The sequence below is a fragment of the Ranitomeya variabilis genome, chromosome 3 (assembly GCF_051348905.1).
Source record: "Ranitomeya variabilis isolate aRanVar5 chromosome 3, aRanVar5.hap1, whole genome shotgun sequence".
In the NCBI taxonomy this organism is placed as follows: Eukaryota; Metazoa; Chordata; class Amphibia; order Anura; family Dendrobatidae; genus Ranitomeya; species Ranitomeya variabilis.
This window is the reverse complement of record NC_135234.1, coordinates 157567696-157588685: the sequence shown is the minus strand read 5'-3', so window position 1 is coordinate 157588685 and position 20990 is coordinate 157567696. Positions and strand designations below refer to the sequence as shown.

The window sequence follows — 20990 nt, the reverse complement described above, 5'->3', positions numbered from 1 at the left end:
TACTATATCGGAAATTCTTCCTTTATATGAAGACGCGATCCAGGTAATCATGGAAAGCAAGAAAGGGAAATGACATTAGTCATGGCTGCGGTGCCTGCGTTGTCATCAGAATACAGGTGCCGCTTGCCGTTCGCTTGTATTAAGCCAGCGGAGGGAAGAGATGGCCGTCAGCCCATGACAGCCCCCTGCTTTCTGTATTCAGATGATGCAGGCATTATAAAATGGAATGACAGCACGGCGAGCAGGCATCGTCAATTTTGTCTCCCATCCTCCTGAACTCGACTTTTACACAAAATCTTCCCACAAGGGAGCAATTAAGGTAATTATTAAGGAATCGCAGTTTAGGCAATTCCCTATTTTTATTTGCCATCTAGAGATGACTTGCATTTTCAATGCCAGACAAACAGAAAGCAAATGTGCAGTGAGCATCCTCATGTCCTCATATAATCAATCTGTCTCTTTAAGAAAATGATTTAGCTCCAGAGCCGCAGCATTAATCGGGCCTCCAAGCAACTGCTTAATTTTGCTACCTCCGTGCGACATTCTGAGTGTACGAGTGTGACACCGCGCGCCACTGTAAAGGCAGGGGGAGGTCGGAGATAATAGGATTATTTATACAAATCAAGACTCGCTTGGCGTATAGATGCCGAGCCCGTATGATTTATCAGACGCGTCTGTGGGTTCCTGTCACATTAAGAGGCGCACGAATCTGTCGCCCTCCACCGCGTAGTTCGTGCCTTTGATATCCATTCGACAGTCGGAGTACCGCCGCGGCTTGCCTGATCCTCTCTCCTGCTTGTTTTGACTCACTCGCAGCTAGATTGTGGGAAAGGATTTAATCCCTCAGGAGACCACATCCAGCCCGCAGGTCTCCAGTTGCACAACCATTCTGCACGCTTCCTCAGGCACCAAATGGATTAATCCATTCTCACCAGAGTATGAGAAGTGTGCGAGGACGTGTGGAAAAAAATTTGGCGTGAATGGATTTATAGATTAATGTCTTCAGACGCCATTAGCAGTCTTGGAATTAACCCTTTAGCTGAAAACTCGCAGTCATGATTGCAGATTGTGCGCACATTTTTAATGTTCATAGATTTTGACTTAATGCGCATTTTGGCTTTTATGAACAATCATCAAATTAAGCTTTAATAGAAATAATGCGAAATAATTTATACATTTTAGAAGGTAGGAGTCAGCCTTCATTACTAAACCAGAAGTAATCATGAATTTAACGCTTTCATATAAGAAGAAAAAGATAAATGAGATCAAGTGTTCACTGCTATTGCACCAAAACTCATCAAAAACATGTAACATCAAAATCCAACATGGGCGAAACCTTTCACTCCTCTTCCTCATACCCTGCTTGTACTATAAAGATTTAGATGCTTCTTTAAAGGGGTGTTTCACTGCTATGATATTACCTTTCCTTAGGTCATCACTATCAGATAGCTGGGGGTTAGACATCCGGGACCACCACCAATCATCTGTCCTCAACTCCTATTCACATGATTGTGGAGCGGACCTGTAGTGTCAGAGCTGTGTTGTTCAGATCTCTCCGCTCACGCAGTTTAGAACAGCTGATGAGCCAGGGTGCCAGGTGTTGGACCCCCACCAATCCGATATTGATAGCTTATCCTTGGGAAAGCCATTGTAGCCAATATCACAGTAGTAGAACAAACTTTAAGTGCTTCCCGCAGGTGCACCTTTGAGTGCTACGGGTGCCCACATAGTGATACCCCATATATCTGCGAATGATGTGTCAGCCGAACTTGCGTCCCAGCTAATTTCTTACCTGTCCAAACCATTGATTTTCTGCAGTGGTCTTTTGTCGTACATACTGGTATCATGGCTCAGATCTGCATGTGGATGCCAGCAGTTCAGCAAGTATCTGGTGAGGCTGCAGTGGTCATCTGCTGGAAGCTACAGCAAAGGCTCAGAGAAGCATCAGAGCATCTGGTCAGGATCGGCAAGGGAATGTGGAGGTGAGTATAACTTTTTTTTCATTTATAACATCTGCGGCACCTACTGATTTTTTTAGGTGGACATGCAGCTTAAGGCAATGTTGGACGTATACTCCCAGAAAGTGGTCACAATCTGGCTAGATTTCTAGGCATTTGGCCAATATAGGGAGCTACTACAAAAAAAATAAAATACAGCATAGTATATTTTTTTGTGATGACCCAGCGTATATAAAAGTGCAGCCTGCAGTGTCTCCTATAAAGTAAATTGGTAAGCAGGCACACTTATGTCCTCCATCTGATAAATAAGGGACTAAAACTAAAATTAAATTTTATGCCAAATAGCCTCAAATATACTTTTGTTAAAGGGAATCTCAGCAGGTTCTTGTTATGGAAACTCAGAGCTGCATGGCAGAGAGCATGGTTCCAGTAATATGGAAGTTACTGGACTTCTTGGTGTAGTTTTGACAAAATTCCTGTTTTCTGTGCTGTAGATGTAGCAGTTGTCAGAGTGGTGAGCTCTGTATAACCCCACCCACAACCCTGATTGATAGCATCCTGTGTACACTGTGCAAGCTGCCAATCAGTGGTGAGGGCGGGGTTACACCTTTTAGACTGACTTGCCTGCATGTGAGACCTAGTCCTACAGTGATAATCTCCTGCTGATAAAACACTGATTGTATTGAAACTACAGCACACACCCTAATAAGTCATACATTCCCAAAATCAGGCTATCACATCGCCCATAATTTCAAACTTGTATTGCATTTTCTTTCCTGTTAGTATTTAATGAAGGGAAAACATGAGTGAAAAAATATTGCTTATTTTAGGGGGAAATATTTAGCTAATGAGGGAGAAACATTAAAAAAAAGTCCAGAAAGCACATATGATCGCAGGCAATATTATTAGCATAACTTATAAAAATTGCCGATATATTTGAGACTATGGAAACTCGGCATTAAGCAACTTAATCGCACCTCTGCGACAGCTGATGTGTATTACCCTTCACACAGTTTTTTTTGTAAAGCAGAAAAACATTAGCACTAAAAATCACACTTTTGACATCACCTTAAGGCCGACTTCACACATCCTGTTCTACATGCTGTTTTCACTGGTAATTTTTTTTTCTGGTAAATTGGGAACAAACCTAGAGAGGGAGAAGTCTTTAAAAAAAGGGAAACAGAATAAAACTTCCCAAAGGAAAGTTTTATTAGTTCTATATCTCTTCAATGCTTTTCTGATATTTCTCACAATTAAATTTTGTTTTTCTTTTAAAAAGCACATGTAAATGGTAATTTGTGAACTGGAGCACTCAACATATACATACACTATGCATCAGCACACGGCGACTCATGAATATATGAACTCCAATGTCACTATAAAAGTTAAAAATGTAAGGTATTTAGTATTTTTTTTATCGAAGAGCGCAAAGGTCATCCAACCACGTCAAGGTGTACCTTTTAATATGGATGGTCCCTAACCACTATATGTCCTACTTGTCCATTTTTCTTTTTTGGAGCATTTATCAGTGTCGTAGCAAGTAGTGATGAGCGAAAGTATTATCCGAACACGCTTGTGTGCTAACCAAGTGACTTCGGCATGCTCTAAAAATATGTTCGAGCCCCCGCATCTGCATGTCTCGCGGCTGCTCGACAGCCACAACACATGCAGACATTGCCTAACAAACAGGAAATACCTGCATGTGTTGCCGCTGTCAAACATATTTTTCGAGCACGCCGAAGACACTCGGTTAGCACTCGAGCATGTTTGGATAACGCCTTATCCGAGCACGCTCGCTCATCACTAGTAACAAGGCTTTCCATCACCGAAAGATATAGTATGCTGCCCGGCTAAGTCTAAACTCGCTGGCAAAGGCTTAGTGCCTTTTTGGTGCCCTCTCCTGGAATCCAGCAACCCGGGGTACATTCCTCTTCAGCCCTCTCTAGTTGCAGCTCCCTGGGTACATTTCCCAGAAATGAGGTAGAAGCTAATGCCTCATACCTCGCTCCTGTTAACAGTAAATAGCTTCTGTTTTTAGAGCGGTAGAAATATCTTTTCCATTATTTTATGTTTCCATTTCACAGCATTCGATGCTAACAGTGCCAAAAAGATGTAGTTGAATTTTCAGAAATAGTATTTTCCTTTTTTTTTTTATTCCTCTCCAAATCAGTTCAATTTGCTACAAATCTCGACAAATCAATTTTCCCATCTTATAATTCACTGAGAGATAAATCAGCGAAATTTACTGCAATTCTCAAGCTTGGCAAATCGGCTCAATAATCTCTATTCATTAGGAAATTAAGAGTTAGAATTTTGATTGCACCTGAAAAAGCCTATGCATAGACATTACTAAATGAGGAACGTAAGGGAAAGGAACAGAAGCAGATATTTTCCGCTCTCGAGTCCTCAGGCAGTTTTAGCTAGCAACGGGTTAAGCAGAATCACAGCGCTGCCAGTGACGAGGAAGCTTTTGGTCCAATCTGCTGTGAAAGAGACAGCTGCTGTCAGTCATTCTTCGCACTCAAGCAGTTAACTGCCTCCCTGCAAGATTAGGAGCAGGATAAGTGAAGGTGTGAACGAGGAAGGGCAGACAGGTTAGAGTCCGGGCCGCCAAGATAGACAGGCAGGCTGTCTCGTTCTGTGACAAGAGTCACATCGTGACCTGAATCAGTGTCCGCCAGCATTGTATAACATCCAGTGCTCTTACAATAATTATATTGCAACTAGAGAGGCCCTCCCAATCCCCAACACAATGAGGCCGGGGAGGGTAACACAAGATGTGACCTAGGAGAAGACAAGGCTATTGTTTTATTATTTAAAATTAACGGACCACACATGAAACCATGTCGGGACTGAGTCTGTTGCATGGTTTTCTGTTCAGCCGTACAGCCATATTCTAATTTACACAATGAGAAAAGGATGATATCACAAAGCACCCATATATGTTAGGAGACGTCGGTTATAAAGGATAGACTTATTAGTCAGCACAAACAATTCATGGACTCCACTCCTTTCTTTTTTAAAGGGAACCAAACCTGATGTGAGATTTATGGTTCCTGATCCATGGGCAGTCTGAATGAGACACTGGCTGCATTATTGCAACCATGTACAGTACAGACCAAAAGTTTGGACACACCTTCTCATTTAAAGATTTTTCTGTATTTTCATGACTATGAAAATTGTACATTCACACTGAAGGCATCAAAACTATGAATTAACACATGTGGAATTATATACTTAACAAAAAAGTGTGAAACAACTGAAATTATGTCTTATATTCTAGGTTCTTCAAAGTAGCCACCTTTTGCTTTGTTGACTGCTTTGCACACTCTTGGCATTCTCTTGATGAGCTTCAAGAGGTAGTCACCGGGAATAGTTTTCACTTCACAGGTGTGCCCTGTCAGGTTTAATAAGTGGGATTTCTTGCCTTATAAATGGTGTTGGGACCATCAGTTGTGTTGTGCAGAAGTCTGGTGGATACACAGCTGATAGTCCTACTGAATAGACTGTTAGAATTTTTATTATGGCAAGAAAAAAGCAGCTAAGTAAAGAAAAATGAGTGGCCATCATTACTTTAAGAAATGAAGGTCAGTCAGTCTGAAAAATTGGGAAAACTTTGCAGTTTCCCCAAGATCTTTATTTCCAACCACCATGTCTTTGTGCGACGCAGAAAAGGTGAACGGATGGACTCTACATGCCTGGTTCCCACCGTGAAGCATGGAGGAGGAGATGTGATGGTGTGGGGGTGCTTTGCTGGTGACACTGTTGGGGATTTATTCAAAATTGAAGACATACTAAACCAGCATGGCTACCACAGAATCTTGCAGTGGCATGCTATTCCATCCGGTTTGCGTTTAGTTGGACCATCATTTATTTTTCAACAGGACAATGACCCCAAACACACCTCCAGGCTGTGTAAGGGCTATTTGACCAAGAGGGAGAGTGATGGGGTGCTACGCCAGATGACCTAGCCTCTACAGTCACCAGACCTGAACCCAATCGAGATGGTTTGGGGTGAGCTGGACCGCAGAGTGAAGGCAAAAGGGCCAACAAGTGCTAAGCCTTTCTGGGAACTCCTTCAACATTGTTGGAAGACCATTCCCGGTGACTACCTCTTGAAGCTCATCAAGAGAATGCCAAGAGTGTGCAAAGCAGTCATCAAAGCTAAAGGTGGCTACTTTGAAGAACCTAGTATATAAGACATAATTTCAGTTGTTTCACACTTTTTTGTTAAGTATATAATTCCACATGTGTTAATTCATAGTTTTGATGCCTTCAGTGTGAATGTACAATTTTCATAGTCATGAAAATACAGAAAAATCTTTAAATGAGAAGGTGTGTCCAAACTTTTGGTCTGTACTGTATGTTTGAACAACTAGCTGTGGACTGCGGCCCGATACATCAAGTCTGCTGTTACTCATGCCGGTCTTTATGAGGAGATGTGCTGGCGACAGACATTCCTGATTCATAAAGATGCATAGGTCTAATCACTTGTAAGTCAAATGCGTAATTGCTCTGATGATTGGATGCAGCAAAATGTTGTTCACTGGCATATTGGTGTTCTCTCTGACAAATTGGTGCCAGCCAGGAGATCTGTGTGATTCCCCTATTGGTTCCTTAACAAAATGGTGGCAATGATGGGATCTGCGTGATCTCTCCGGTGTTCTCTCTAACAAATTGGTGACATATTTGTCTCACTGTAAACCTTACTCCAGTCTCTGCTGTATTAATTTTCGTAGCAAATGACCCTTGTCATGAATTTAGCGATCGGTGGTCATCGTTTCCTTGTCCCAGCTCAGTCCACTTTATCGGAGCTGTGAGAAAATGGTGTGAGACCAAAAGTTTCATAATTTCAGTGCAGCCCCCAATTGCACAAATAATATGCACCTCTTCAAAGCTTTTTACACCAGAATACTAGCGAAAAAGCTTTGATGAATCAGACTTTTTGAGTCTGAATTGAATAGTTCCAGGCAGGTCCCTGGTGGCTTCTCCCCAGCCTGCTTCCCTAGACTGACAGTTCATTCTCTGTACACACACATACAGTAGGGGGAGACCTATCAGCCTGGAATCACAATTCCTGCTCCAGGCCAGAAGGCGGAGCTCTAGACCCGACTTCTGGGGAGCTGCTCTTTCTGGTCGGGAGGAGGAGTCAGTTTTCAGGCTGTTAGGAAGACAGTCGGAGGAGAGGAGAGAGAGGAGCAGAGACAAGGGCTCTGGGGAATTGCAGCTGCATCAGAGCTGACCCCGCAGCGGAGCGCTGACAAGAAGGATGCCAGAGTCCTTGGCTGTGCGGGTGCTTTACGCCCCAACAGCCGAATCTGGAGGGCGGGGGATTGCAAGCTTCCTGGCCACCCCAAACACCCAGAGGCACCACAGCAGACTTAGAGCCTGGGGCTGCTAGTGAACAGGCAGTGCCCGTGATAGGTTCGCGCTGTCTGCCATACAGGTTGAAGCCAACACACAGGAGAGGGCTGCAGCTAGCTACAGGCAGCAGGGACCAGAAAATAGAGCACAGCAGGAAGGCTTCCAACCCCACCTGGCAAGGTGGACCCCCTGAATACTTCCAGGCTAGCTGGACTCCTGCTGTCATCTGTAACTGGTTCCCCGGACTGCATGTTTATCTGCCAAGAAGTAAAGTTAAAGAAAAGCACTTTTCTGTGTCCCTTGCTTATTCTCTGCACCCCAATGTTCACCACTACCTGAACTGACTTATATCTGCCCTGGGGCCCGCTCCACCCGTGGGGAGCTGCACCATCTTTGCTCATCACCATCGGCCCCAGTGGACCTGAACCGCAGCGTCGGCCATCCCTTGCCGAACACCACGGGTGGCATCACGAATCTATCCCATATAACTTTTCCCCTTGCATTTTTACTGCACGCCCAGGGCCACGGAGTCGGTTCACAGCCCTGTGACTTCCCCAAAGAAGTGCCTGACCCGGTTCCGAGTACCCCATGGCCCTGGTGGTCGTCGCACCTGGCTCTACTGTCAGGTTCCCTTTAAAGGCTCCCATCATAGAGTTTCTACATGAAGTGAGAATTTTTCACATTGGACAATTCAGTAAAAAATTCCTCACATCTGACAAACACATCTCCCATTTAGCTTGGGGGTCCCTTAAAGGGGTAGTCATAATTTTACAAAATCATTTTTTCATTGTAGAAGGGGACTCTCACCATGGATTTTATCTCCCTTCTCATAACCTGAAGCTGTGAGTTGACTCTTGTGGCTGTTGCACTAAAGCCGTCCATATCCATAAATGAATTGTCTGATGAAGATCTTAAGACGAGCAATTAAGAACAACGATCTGCCTATTAGGATTCATGTTTTACTTATCTGTGCAGTTAATGTTGAGGGTTGAGGGCTGAGATGTTGCGCCTAGAAGGGAAAACAATAAAAGGTAGTTGAAAAATTCAGCATGGTTGATCATTTTCCCTCTTAGAAATAATACCCATGGGTCTCCCACAGCGCACAAATAGATCCAATTGTTTGTCGCAGGGGAGGCCACTGACAGTAAAGGGCCCCTGTGCAGGAATTGAGTATGCTGCCCCCCTCCTTCACACCACATAATGCATTCATAATCACAAACATATATTAAATACAGTATGCGCGTGCTAATACACTACATACTCATTTACACATACAGTTGTGCTCAAAAGTTTACATACCCCGACAGAATTTTTGCTTTCTTGGCCTTTTTTCAGAGAATGTGAATGATAACACTAAAACCTTTTCTCCACTCAGGCCAAAATTACCAGGGTATGAGAACTTTTGATCAGGGTTATTTGTATGTTTTGGGGTGTCATTATGATTTAAAAAGAGAAAACACAGTAGTTTGACAACAAATGGCTTCACCCAACCACTAACCATGAGTGGAGAAAATGTTTTGGTGTTATCATTCGTATTCTCTGAAAAAGGCCAAGAAAGAAAAAATTCTGCCAGGGTATGTAAACTTTTGAGCACAACTGTATATAAATATATAAATTACACACATTATGTGTTTTGCAAGACAAGCTGTAGGTTGTTTAAATGTCGATCTGCCAAACTTGTATGTATTGTGCAGAGAGCTGTGTGGTGGGCCATCATACTGTGTGGAGGGCTGTGGGGACCGTAAAACTGTGTGGAGGGCTGTGGGGGGGGCCATTATACTGTATGGATGACTATTATACTGTTTGGAGTGCTGTGTGGGAGCCATCATACTGTATGGAAGGACATAATATTGTATGGAGTGCCATTATACTATATGGGGAACTGTGGGGGGGTCTCATATGATGTGGGAGGACAGTGTCGAGGCCATCATACTGTGTGTGTGGGACTATGTGGTCATCATACTGTGCGTGTGGAGGATACTGTGGAGGAATTCACCGTGGGGATATAATACTGTGTTTTTGGGGGGCACTTTCGTTTGCCTCATAGAGCCATGAAAGGGGAATATATGCCCTTCTATGACCCTGCTTAATGTTTTAATTTTTACTCTTGAGTCGGGGAGCTCTCAATTAGGACTTCTGTTCAGTGATTTGTGTGTGTGCCCCTGCAACTATATACCTTATGTTATTTACTAGTAAGTTGCATTTATTTTTAAAAAGTATAGTAAAAATGTGTTTTTTTCAATTGTCATTATTTTTTAGTCATTTGGGAGAAAAGCTCTGACTGTTATTTTACCCACACGTTTAATGAGATGTACTGGTATATAGGAATTTATCTTTATGTACCACTACAATATGCCTGTAAAGAAGAATACTATTTAGATCTTTGGGAAGACAAATTTAGGCTGTACTTTGCAGTTCAACCTGTGGCTCACTGCTTATGTTTCTGTCTGCCATGCTATAGGTTGTCAGCTTGAAGCCTGTGAAAGACCACTCTTTTCAAGAATAGCAGATAATTGACTAAATAAGTAAGCGTCTACCGAGCGCAGACAAATGCTGGGGCCTGTCCCTGACCTTCCTGACAGAACACTGTGCAGCTGATCTGGCTGTATCAGCGCTAGGTCTGGCCCTGGTCTGCAGGACATCCTATTATTCCTGGGATTTTCTAACAGTATATTGTCTACTTGCTTGAACAGCTCATGTCTATTCTCTTTAAGCTGCAGATTCTAACATATATACTGATAAATTCTGTTCAGTGCATCTGAAAATATTGGTTCAAAGTGTATTTTTCATTGAACAATAATTGTGAATAGGCATTCCTATCAATGCTCATTTCCAGATATTTGGCCAATGTCAATCACCCAATGAATGAGTAAAATGCTTATCAATTGGGGGAAAAGATGCTAAAATCTTTATCAGTGGCACATCTTTTGTGTAAAATAGAAATTAGAAAACTGTGTCTGCTTTCTTCCAAAAACAACATCTGACCTGGCTATGGGTTGTGTCTAGTATTACTGCTCAGTTCATCTGACGTGCCCTCTAAGATGCAATACCACACACAATCTGTGACAGGTGTGGTACTGTTATAAAAAGAAAACGGACATGTTTTTCTAATCATAGAGATTTCCTTAATCCTTAAATATAAAAGATAATCGGTCACCGTTTTGTACAATACTAATATTTAGCTGCTTGCATTTTCTAAGTTGGTTTATATACAATTTATGGGGAAATATCTTCTCTGCTGTTAAATTACATTGACTTGCAAAAATATTCACCCCATCGACTTTTTACCTGTTTTGTTACATTACAACCTGTGTATTTTTGTCATCCGATTTGTGTGTGATACATCAGCACTAAATAGTTTATGTTGGTGAAGTGAAATGAGGAAAATATAGGCATAAAATTAAATTTATGCAATCAAATAATAAAATTTGGCATGTGCATATGTATTCACCCCTTTTATGAAGAAGTCCCTAAAAGTTTCTGGTGCAAGCAATTACCTTCATAAGTCACATGCTTAATGAAAGGAAGTCCACCTATGTGCAAGTGTCACATGGTCTGTCAGTATATACACATCTTTTCTGAAAGGCCACAGAGGCTGCAACAACATTAAAGGCACGAGCGGCGAATCGTTCACTTTTCCCATCTTGTCCATCTGGCCCATACCGACATGACAACTTCTTTCAGCCAGGACTCGTCTGCAGAGAATACAACAAAGACACATTTCACTTCTCATATTCCAGCCCCATCACCATCTATTCCCAACCTGCACAAACTCCTCATCCTGCTGATACCCCAATACTGAGCCGCTGCTGCCGTATGTGTCCCTATTACTGCACCTGATACCCCAATACTGAGCTGCTGCTGCAGTATGTGTCTCTATTACTGCACCTGCTGTGTAAATTCTAAAGCACCCCCTCTATAATATAGTAATGCCAGGTGCAAGTGCCCTAGAAAACACTGCCCATATTTTGCCCCCTAGAAAGTAATATTGCCCTGTGTGCCCCTTTGATAGTCACAGTAACCCGAGTTCCCCTATAACAATAAGTGCCCACCTTACATTTAGTAATGTCCCGAGTCTCCCCCTGTACAGCTCCCCTATACACAACATGATGCTCCCTCACTGTATAGTACCACGCGCACAGTATACTGACCCCTTAGTAGACTCCAACTGTTTGATGGCTCCAACACTGTATAATTGCCCCTTCACTGTAATCCCCACACTGTATGATGGCCCCATAGATAACCTCCATATTGTATAATGTGCCAGATAGTCCTCAATATAGTACAAGACAGTACCCCTATAGGCAGACCCTGTAGTATAAGGCAGTACCCCTATAGGCAGACCCTATGGTATAAGGCAGCACCTCCATAGACAGATCCTGTAGTGTATAAGGCAGCGCCCCCCCATAGGCAGATCCTGTAGTATTAGGGAGCACCCCCCCATAGGTAGATCCTGTAGTGTATTAGGCAGCACCCCCATAGGCAGATCCTGTAGTGTATTAGGCAGCAGCCCCCCATAGGCAGATCCTGTAGTGTATTAGGAAGCAGCCCCCCATAGGCAGATCCTGTAGTGTATTAGGCAGCAGCCCCCCCATAGTCAGATGTTATAGTGTATTAGGCAGCACCCCCCATAGTCAGATCCTGTAGTGTATTAGGCAGCACCCCCCCATAGTCAGATCCTATAGTGTATTAAGCAGCAGCCCCCCCATAGTCAGATCCTGTAGTGTATTAAGCAGCAGCCCCCCATAGTCAGATCCTATAGTGTATTAGGCAGCAGCCCCCCATAGTCAGATCATATAGTGTATTAGGCAGCAGCCCCCCCATAGTCAGATCTTGTAGTGTATTAGGCAGCAGCCTTCCCATAGTCAGATCCTGTAGTGTATTAGGCAGCAGCCCCCCCATAGTCAGATCCTGTAGTGTATTAGGCAGATCCAGTAGTATATTAGGAAGCCCCCATAAAAAAACACACAATACTCACCTCTCTTCCTCCTTGTTCCAGCGGTGCTCCCTGCTCCCGTTCTTGTCCTGACAGCGGGCGCAGGGCAGTGACGTTACCGCGCCCACTGTCAGTGTCGGCGTCTGCAAGTGATGTCAGATGCTGACAGGAGGATGATGGGGAAGGAGTGCAGCACAGGGCTCCTTCCCTCATCAATGCGGTGAGCTGTATCGGGTAGATGCCGATACAGCTCACCATGCGATGACGGTGGGGAGCCTGTTGTGAATTCTGCTCTTGGGCTCCCTCCGGTGGTTATAAGTGGTAGTGCTGCTGTCTCTGGATCTCAGCATTCATCAGGTGTGTCAAGTTTTTGCAATCCTGACTGGGCTATTTAGCCTTGCTTGACCCTTTATTCAGTGCCAGTTGTCCATTGTTCCTGGAGGATTCACATCCTTGCCTGCTCTCTCCTGCTTTGCTGTTCCTTTCAACAAAGATAAGTTCTGGCCTTGATTTTTGCTGTCCACATGCTGTGGCCTTATTGTTCAGTTCTTTTCCATGTTTTTGTCTTGTCCAGCCTGGTCTGAATAAGGATTTGTTTAGCCAAGCTGGTATCTCTGGAGATGCAGATATACCCTCCATATCTTTAGTTAGCTGTGGAGATTTTTGTATTTTCTGTGGTGGATATTTTTTAGTGTTTTAATACTGACCGCATAGTACTCTGTCCTATCCTTTCTATTTAGCTAGAAGTGGCCTCCTTTGCTAAATTCTGATTTCAGTCTGTGTATGTTTTTTCCCTCTCCTCTCACAGTCAATATTTGTGGGGGGCTGGCTATCCTTTGGGAATTTTCTCTGAGGCAAGATAGTTTTCCCTTTTCTATCTCTAGGGGTAATTAGTCCTCCGGCTGTGTCGAGATGTCTAGGGAGTGATAGGTACATTCCACGGCTACTTCTAGTTGCGGTGTTAAGTTCAGGGTCTGCGGTCAGTACAGGTACCACCTTCTCCAGAGTACGTCTCATGCTGCTCTTAGGTCACCAGATCATAACAGTACAACTGGCCTACAATGAGTTAACCGGATCTCAGAAGAAGGAAAGGAAAGTGCTGAGCCATTTTTTTTTCTGTAGTCTGTTGTGTTTTTTTTTTCCCTTTTTACCTCTGGGTGGCTCAGGAGTTCGGCGCTGGTATGGATGTTCAGGGATTGGCTTCTCGTGTGGATCAACTTGCTGCTAGAGTACAGGGTATTTCTGATTATATCGTTCAGACTCCGGTTTTAGAGCCTAGAATTCCAACTCCTGATTTGTTTCTTGGGGACAGGTCCAAATTTTTGAGCTTTAAAAATAACTGTAAACTGTTTTTTGCTCTGAAACCCCGTTCCTCTGGTGATCCCATCCAGCAGGTTAAAATTGTTATATCTCTGCTGCGTGGTGACCCCCAGGATTGGGCATTTGCCCTGGAACCTGGGAATCCGGCGTTGCTTAATGCAGACACCTTTTTTCAGGCGCTTGGGTTATTGTATGATGAACCTAATTCAGTGGATCATGCTGAGAAGACCTGTGTCAGGGTCAAGAAGCGGCAGAATCATATTGCCAGAAATTTAGAAAATGGTCTGTACTGACTAAATGGAATGAGGATGCCTTGGCGGCAATTTTCAGAAAGGGTCTTTCTGAATCCGTTAAAGATGTTATGGTGGGGTTCCCCACGCCTGCTGGTCTGAGTGATTCTATGTCTCTGGCCATTCAGATTGATCGGCGCTTGCGCGAGCGCAGAGTTGTGCACACTATGGCATTGTCTTCCGAGCGGAGTCCTGAGCCTATGCAGTGTGATAGGATTGTGTCTAGAGCTGAACGACAAGGATTCAGACGTCAGAATAGGTTGTGTTTTTACTGCGGCGATTCTGCTCATGTTATTTCTGATTGCCCTAAGCGTACCAAGAGAATCGCTAGTTCTGTTACCATCAGTACTGTACAACCTAAATTTCTGTTATCTGTGACCCTGATCTGCTCATTATCGTCATTTTCTGTCATGGCATTTGTGGATTCAGGCGCCGCTCTAAACTTAATGGACTTAGAATTTGCCAGACGTTGTGGTTTCCCCTTGCAGCCAGGGTGGATAAAAATCAATGTTTTTTAAAAAAAATCAAAAAAATCGGATTTTTTTGATTTAAATCGGATTTTTTTGATTTAAATCGGATTTTTTTCAATAAACTGCTTTTTGAGGAAAATATTTTACCATCCAAAGGTTCTTCCATCATGAGATAAAGCTGAGTTGTTTAACTCAGTAGAATAAAGGCTGTATATGTGTAACATTCACAATGCCATGCTCTTCCAGAGGTTTCTGTAGGATTAGTGGGCAGTTTCTCTCCTATATTATCACAGACGCTCGCTTTACTTACGCAGTTCTCAAAACTGAATTGGACTCCGCAGAGGTCCCAGCCTCTTCTTCATGGCAAAAATGTTACAACATGAACAGAGTTGAGAAAAAGACCTTAATCCTATTGTTCTACAAACCTATGAATACAGAATCAACCCCTTCAGTGCCAAGTCCAAGAAGTTAGACAATATGTTTCTGATTGTTTGGAGTGGAATAGATCTGCACAACACAAGAAGAATGTGAATCTAAGTGTTTTGAGGAGGAAGGGCAAGCAGATAAGAAAATGAAAGTGAAACTTTGAGCACAATACTGCAGCATAGCCACAGACAGACAAGTCTGGATCTGTTTGTGTGTACGATCTGAGGTTTATTACATTCTTTCCTTATAATGGCAGCAGGCCGTAAAAGAGACCCAGTTTGGGAATATTTTAATGAAGCTCCTTCGCCTATCGGTAAGGCAGGCATGCGTGCAAAATGCAAACGATGCAACAAAGAGATGCAAGGCCTGGTGGCGTGAATGAGGCAACATCATGAGAAGTGCGGTGATGAAGATGACCAAAGAAACACTTCACTATCAACATCTTCATTTCCCTTCTGGTTGCAGTTTTCATAATGTGATTTCAAACGGCAAACAAGTCCTTGGATATCCTTTTGACAGTATTTGCACTTTGCTCTTGCACCTTTCTTTCCAAGATCTGCTGCTGGCATCTCAACAAAATGAACCCAAATAGGGTCTCTCTTACGACCTGCCATGGCTCACACAGATCACTTATGAAGTTTGATTGTTACTACAGCCAAGTACTGCTGACTATCCAACAAGTTTGGGCATGTCAACTGAATGGAAAAAGAAACTAAACCAAAAGTGAAACCAAGCTAGAAGTGTGGAATTAAAGGGGCAGTATGAACAAAATGTGGAGGCTATTAATAGTTTATACAATTAAGACATGCTGCTTTTAAACACCTACCTATTGCCATATAGTAAAACAAAAAAGATTTTTACTTACTTTGGGGTCCCCCCCTCACCCTGGCGTTAGATCGTTGCCCCTAGTTTCGTCCGTGTAACTATGGGCGCACATGCGCACTGCTCTCACTTCTCATTTTAATCGTGATTTATATTAAAAAAAACCTTTTGATTTAAATCAGTGATTTAAATCATGATTAAAATCATGATTTAAATCGATCCGATTTAAATAGAAAAAAATCTTTTGATTTAAATCGTGATTTAAATCATGATTTAAATCGGCGTGATTTAAATCAATCCACCCTGCTTGCAGCCTTTGCAGAGTCCTATTCCTTTGAGGGGCATTGATGCTACACCATTGGCTAAAAATAAATCACAGTTTTGGACACAGCTGACCATGTGCATGGCGCCAGCCCATCAGGAAGATTGTCGTTTTCTGGTGTTGCATAATTTGCATGATGCTATTGTGCTGGGTTTCCCATGGTTTCAGGTGCAAAGTCCGGTGTTAGATTGGAAATCTATGTCTGTGACTAGTTGGGGTTGTCAGGGGGTTCATGGTGATGTTCCTTTGATGTCAATTGCCTCTTCCCCTCTTCTGAAATTCCTGAGTTTTTGTCAGATTTCCAGGATGTATTCGATGAGCCCAAGTCCAGTTCCCTTCCACCGCATAGGGACTGTGATTGTGCTATTGACTTGATTCCAGGCGGTAAGTTCCCTAAGGGCCGACTTTTCAACCTGTCTGTGCCAGAACATACCGCCATGCGGAGCTATGTTAAGGAGTCCTTGGAGAAGGGGCATATTCGGCCATCTTCTTCACCATTGGGAGCAGGGTTTTTTTTGTTGCCAAAAAAGATGGCTCCTTGAGACCCTGTATTGATTATCGCCTCTTGAATAAGATCATGGTCAAATTCCAATACCCTTTGCCTTTGCTTTCTGATCTGTTTGCTAGGATTAAGGGGGCTAGTTGGTTTACTAAGATTGACCTTCAAGGGGCATATAATCTTGTTCGTATTAAGCAGGGTGACGAATGGAAAACTGCGTTTAATACGCCCGAAGGTCATTTTGAATACCTTGTGATGCCATTCGGACTCTCTAATGCTCCATCTGTGTTTCAGTCCTTCATGCATGATATATTTCGGAATTATCTTGATAAATTCTTGATTGTATATTTGGATGATATTTTGATTTTTTCAGATGATTGGGAGTCTCATGTGAAACAAGTCAGGATGGTATTTCAGATCCTTCGTGATAATGCCTTGTTTGTGAAGGGGTCTAAGTGCCTCTTTGGAGTACAGAAGATTTCTTTTTTGGGCTTCATTTTTTCTCCTTCATCTATAGAAATGGATCCGGTTAAGGTTCAGGCCATTCATGATTGGATCCAACCCACATCCGTGAAGAGCCTTCAGAAATTTTTGGGCTTTGCTAATTTTTATCGCCGTTTCATTGCCAACTTCTCCAGTGTGGTTAAACCCCTGACCGATTTGACGAAGAAAGGCGCTGATGTGACGAATTGGCCCTCTGCGGCTGTTTCTGCCTTTCAGGAGCTTAAATGCCGATTTACTTCTGCCCCTGTGTTGCGTCAGCCGGATGTTTCTCTTCCTTTTCAGGTTGAGGTTGACGCTTCTGAGATTGGGGCAGGGGCCGTTTTGTCTCAGAGGAATTCTGATGGTTCCTTGATGAAACCGTGTGCCTTCTTTTCTCGAAAGTTTTCGCCTGCGGAACGCAATTATGATGTCGGCAATCGTGAGTTGTTGGCTATGAAGTGGGCATTTGAGGAGTGGTGACATTGGCTTGAGGGGGCCAAGCACCGTATTGTGGTCTTGACCGATCATAAGAATCTGATTTACCTCGAGTCTGCCAAACGGCTGAATCCTAGACAGGCCCGATGGTCCCTGTTTTTCTCCCATTTTGATTTTGTGGTCTCGTATCTTCCGGGTTCTAAGAATGTTAAGGCTGATGCCCTCTCTAGGAGCTTTTTGCCTGATTCTCCTGGGGTCCTTGAGCCGGTCGGCATTCTGAAGGAAGGGGTGATTCTTTCTGCCATCTCCCCTGATTTACGACGGGTTTTTCAGGAATTTCAGGCTGATAAACCTGACCGCTGTCCAGTGGGGAAACTGTTTGTTCCTGACAGATGGACTAGTAAAGTGATTTCGGAGGTTCATTGTTCTGTGTTGGCTGGTCATCCTGGGATTTTTGGTACCAGAGATTTGGTTGGTAGGTCCTTTTGGTGGCCTTCATTGTCACGGGATGTGCGTTCTTTTGTGCAGTCCTGTGGGACTTGTGCGTGGGCCAAGCCTTGCTGTTCCCGCGCTAGTGGGTTGCTTTTGCCTTTGCCGGTCCCTGAGAGGCCTTGGACGCATATTTCTATGGATTTTATTTCGGATCTTCCGGTTTCCCAGAGGATGTCGGTTATCTGGGTGGTTTGTGACCGGTTTTCTAAGATGGTTCATTTGGTACCTTTGCCTAAGTTGCCTTCCTCTTCTGATTTGGTTCCGTTGTTTTTTCAGCATGTGGTTCGTTTGCATGGCATTCCGGAGAATATTGTGTCCGATAGAGGTTCCCAGTTTGTTTCTAGGTTTTGGCGGGCCTTTTGTGCTAGGCTGGGCATTGATTTGTCTTTTTCTTCCGCGTTTCATCCTCAGACAAATGGCCAAACCGAGCGAACTAATCAGACTTTGGAAACTTATTTGAGATGCTTTGTGTCTGCTGATCAGGATGATTGAGTGGCTTTCTTGCCATTGGCCGAGTTTGCCCTTAATAATCGGGCTAGTTCTGCTACCTTGGTTTCACCCTTCTTTTGTAACTCTGGTTTTCATCCTCGTTTTTCTTCGGGGCAGGTTGAGCCTTCTGATTGTCCTGGGGTGGACTCTGTGGTTGACAGGTTGCAGCAAATTTGGGCTCATGTTGTTGACAATTTGGTGTTGTCTCAGGAGGGGGTTCAGCGTTTTGCTAAGCGTCGTCGGTGTGTTGGTTCCCGGCTTCGGGTTGGGGATTTGGTCTGGTTGTCTTCCCATCATGTTCCTATGAAGGTTTCTTCCCCTAAGTTTAAGCCTCGGTTTATTGGCCCTTATAGGATTTCTGAGATTATCAATCCAGTGTCTTTTCGTTTGGCCCTTCCAGCCTCTTTTTCCATCCATAATGTTTTTCATAGATCTTTGTTGCGGAAATATGTGGTGCCCGTTGTTCCCTCTGTTGATCCTCCTGCCCCGGTGTTGATTGATGGGGAGTTGGAGTATGTGGTTGAGAAGATTTTGGATTCTCGTTTTTCGAGGCGGAAGCTTCAGTATCTTGTCAAATGGAAGGGTTATGGCCAGGAGGATAATTCTTGGGTTGTTGCCTCCGATGTTCATGCTGAGGATTTGGTTCGTGCCTTTCATTTGGCTCGTCCGGATCGGCCTGGGGGCTCTGGTGAGGGTTCGGTGACCCCTCCTCAAGGGGGGGTACTGTTGTGAATTCTGCTCTTGGGCTCCCTCCGGTGGTTATAAGTGGTAGTGCTGCTGTCTCTGGATCGCAGCATTCATCAGGTGTGTCAAGTTTTTGCAATCCTGACTGGGCTATTTAGCCTTGCTTGACTTTTTAGTCAGTGCCAGTTGTCCATTGTTCCTGGGGGATTCACATCCTTGCCTGCTCTCTCCTGCTTTGCTGTTCCTTTCAACAAAGATAAGTTCTGGCCTTGATTTTTGCTGTCCACATGCTGTGGCCTTATTGTTCAGTTCTTTTCCATGTTTTTGTCTTGTCCAGCTTGGTCTGAATAAGGATTTGTTTAGCCAAGCTGGTATCTCTGGAGATGCAGATATACCCTCCATATCTTTAGTTAGCTGTGGAGATTTTTGTATTTTCTGTGGTGGATATTTTTTAGTGTTTTAATACTGACCGCATAGTACTCTGTCCTATCCTTTCTATTTAGCTAGAAGTGGCCTCCTTTTCTAAATTCTGATTTCAGTCTGTGTATGTTTTTTCCCTCTCCTCTCACAGTCAATATTTGTGGGGGGCTGGCTATCCTTTGGGAATTTTCTCTGAGGCAAGATATTTTTCCCATCTCTAGGGGTAATTAGTCCTCCGGCTGTGTCGAGATGTCTAGGGAGTGATAGGTACATTCCACGGCTACTTCTAGTTGCGGTTTTAAGTTCAGGGTCTGCGGTCAGTACAGGTACCACCTTCTCCAGAGTACGTCTCATGCTGCTCTTAGGCCACCAGATCATAACAGGAGCCCACTGCTGGCACCGGGCCCCCCGCCAGCTCAGGGGCCCCATAGCGGTAGATCAGGGAGATTGATTCTCCCTGCTCTGCTGCAGAATGTAACTGTATCAGAGCGCTGGGCCCTGGGCGCCCGCACCCTCTGCCCCCCCGGTAGCTACGCTACTGCATCAAATGGAAAGAGCATGGTACCACAACAAACCTGTCATGAGAGGGCCCCTCACCAAAACTCTCAGCCCGGGCAAGGAGGGTATTAATCAGAGAGGCAGAACAGAGACCAAATGTAACCCTGAAGGAGCTGCAGAGTTCCCAAGCAGAGACTGGAGACTCTGTCCATACGACCACAATAAACCGTACACTCCATACTCCATAGAGGTGGCCTTTATGTAAGAGTGGGCAGAAAAAAGCCTTTACTTACTCACACAAATTGTAAGACTCATTTTGAGTTTGCCAAAAGACATGTGGGAGACTCTCCAAATGTACAGAAGAGGGCGCTATGGTCAGGTGAGACTAAAATTTTACTTTTTTTTTGTCACCAAGGTAAACGCTATGTCTGGCACCAAACCAAAACACGGCTCATCACCCCAAGAACACTATCCTCACAGTGAAACATGGTGGTGGCAACAACATGCCGTGGGGATGTTTTTTGAAAGCAGGGACAGGGAAAATGATCAGAGTCGAGTAGAAGATGGTGCAAAATACATGGATACTCTTGAGCAAAACCCGCTTCAATCCATCAGTGACTGGGACGGAGGTTCATCTTCCAACAAGACAATGACCCAAACATACTGCTAAAGCAACACTCGTGTGGTTTAATGGGAAATGTGTAAATGTTTTGGAGTGGCCTAGTCAAAGTCCAGTCCTTAATGCAATTGAGAATCTGTGGTCAGGCTTGAAGATTGCTGTTCAGCAGAGGAAACCATCTAACTTGCTGGAGCAGTTTTGCCATTGATGAATGGGCAAGATGTGGAAAGCTCATAGAGACTTATCCAAAGCGACTTGCAGCTGTAATTGCTGCAAAAGAACACCATTCAAACTAATGACTTTAGGAGGGGGTGAATAGTTATGCACACAGAAGTTTTCAGTTATTTTGTACTATTTGTTGATTGCTTCATAATAAAAGAGAAAGCCAAATATTCACAGTTGTAGGCATGCTCTTTACATGAACTGATGCAAAAGCTAAAAACAACAGTGAATTTCCAGGTTG

The 20990-nt window shown here is 43.8% G+C and overlaps 1 long non-coding RNA gene across 1 annotated transcript; it reads left to right on the top strand.

Annotated features, from left to right (window-relative positions):
- Window positions 1-228: 228 nt before the first annotated feature.
- On the top strand, window positions 229-20687 carry LOC143818027 (uncharacterized). The gene is made up of 3 exons (XR_013224270.1): window positions 229-319; window positions 1819-1982; window positions 20324-20687. It is a non-coding gene; the product is annotated as an uncharacterized LOC143818027 (long non-coding RNA).
- Window positions 20688-20990: the final 303 nt, after the last annotated feature.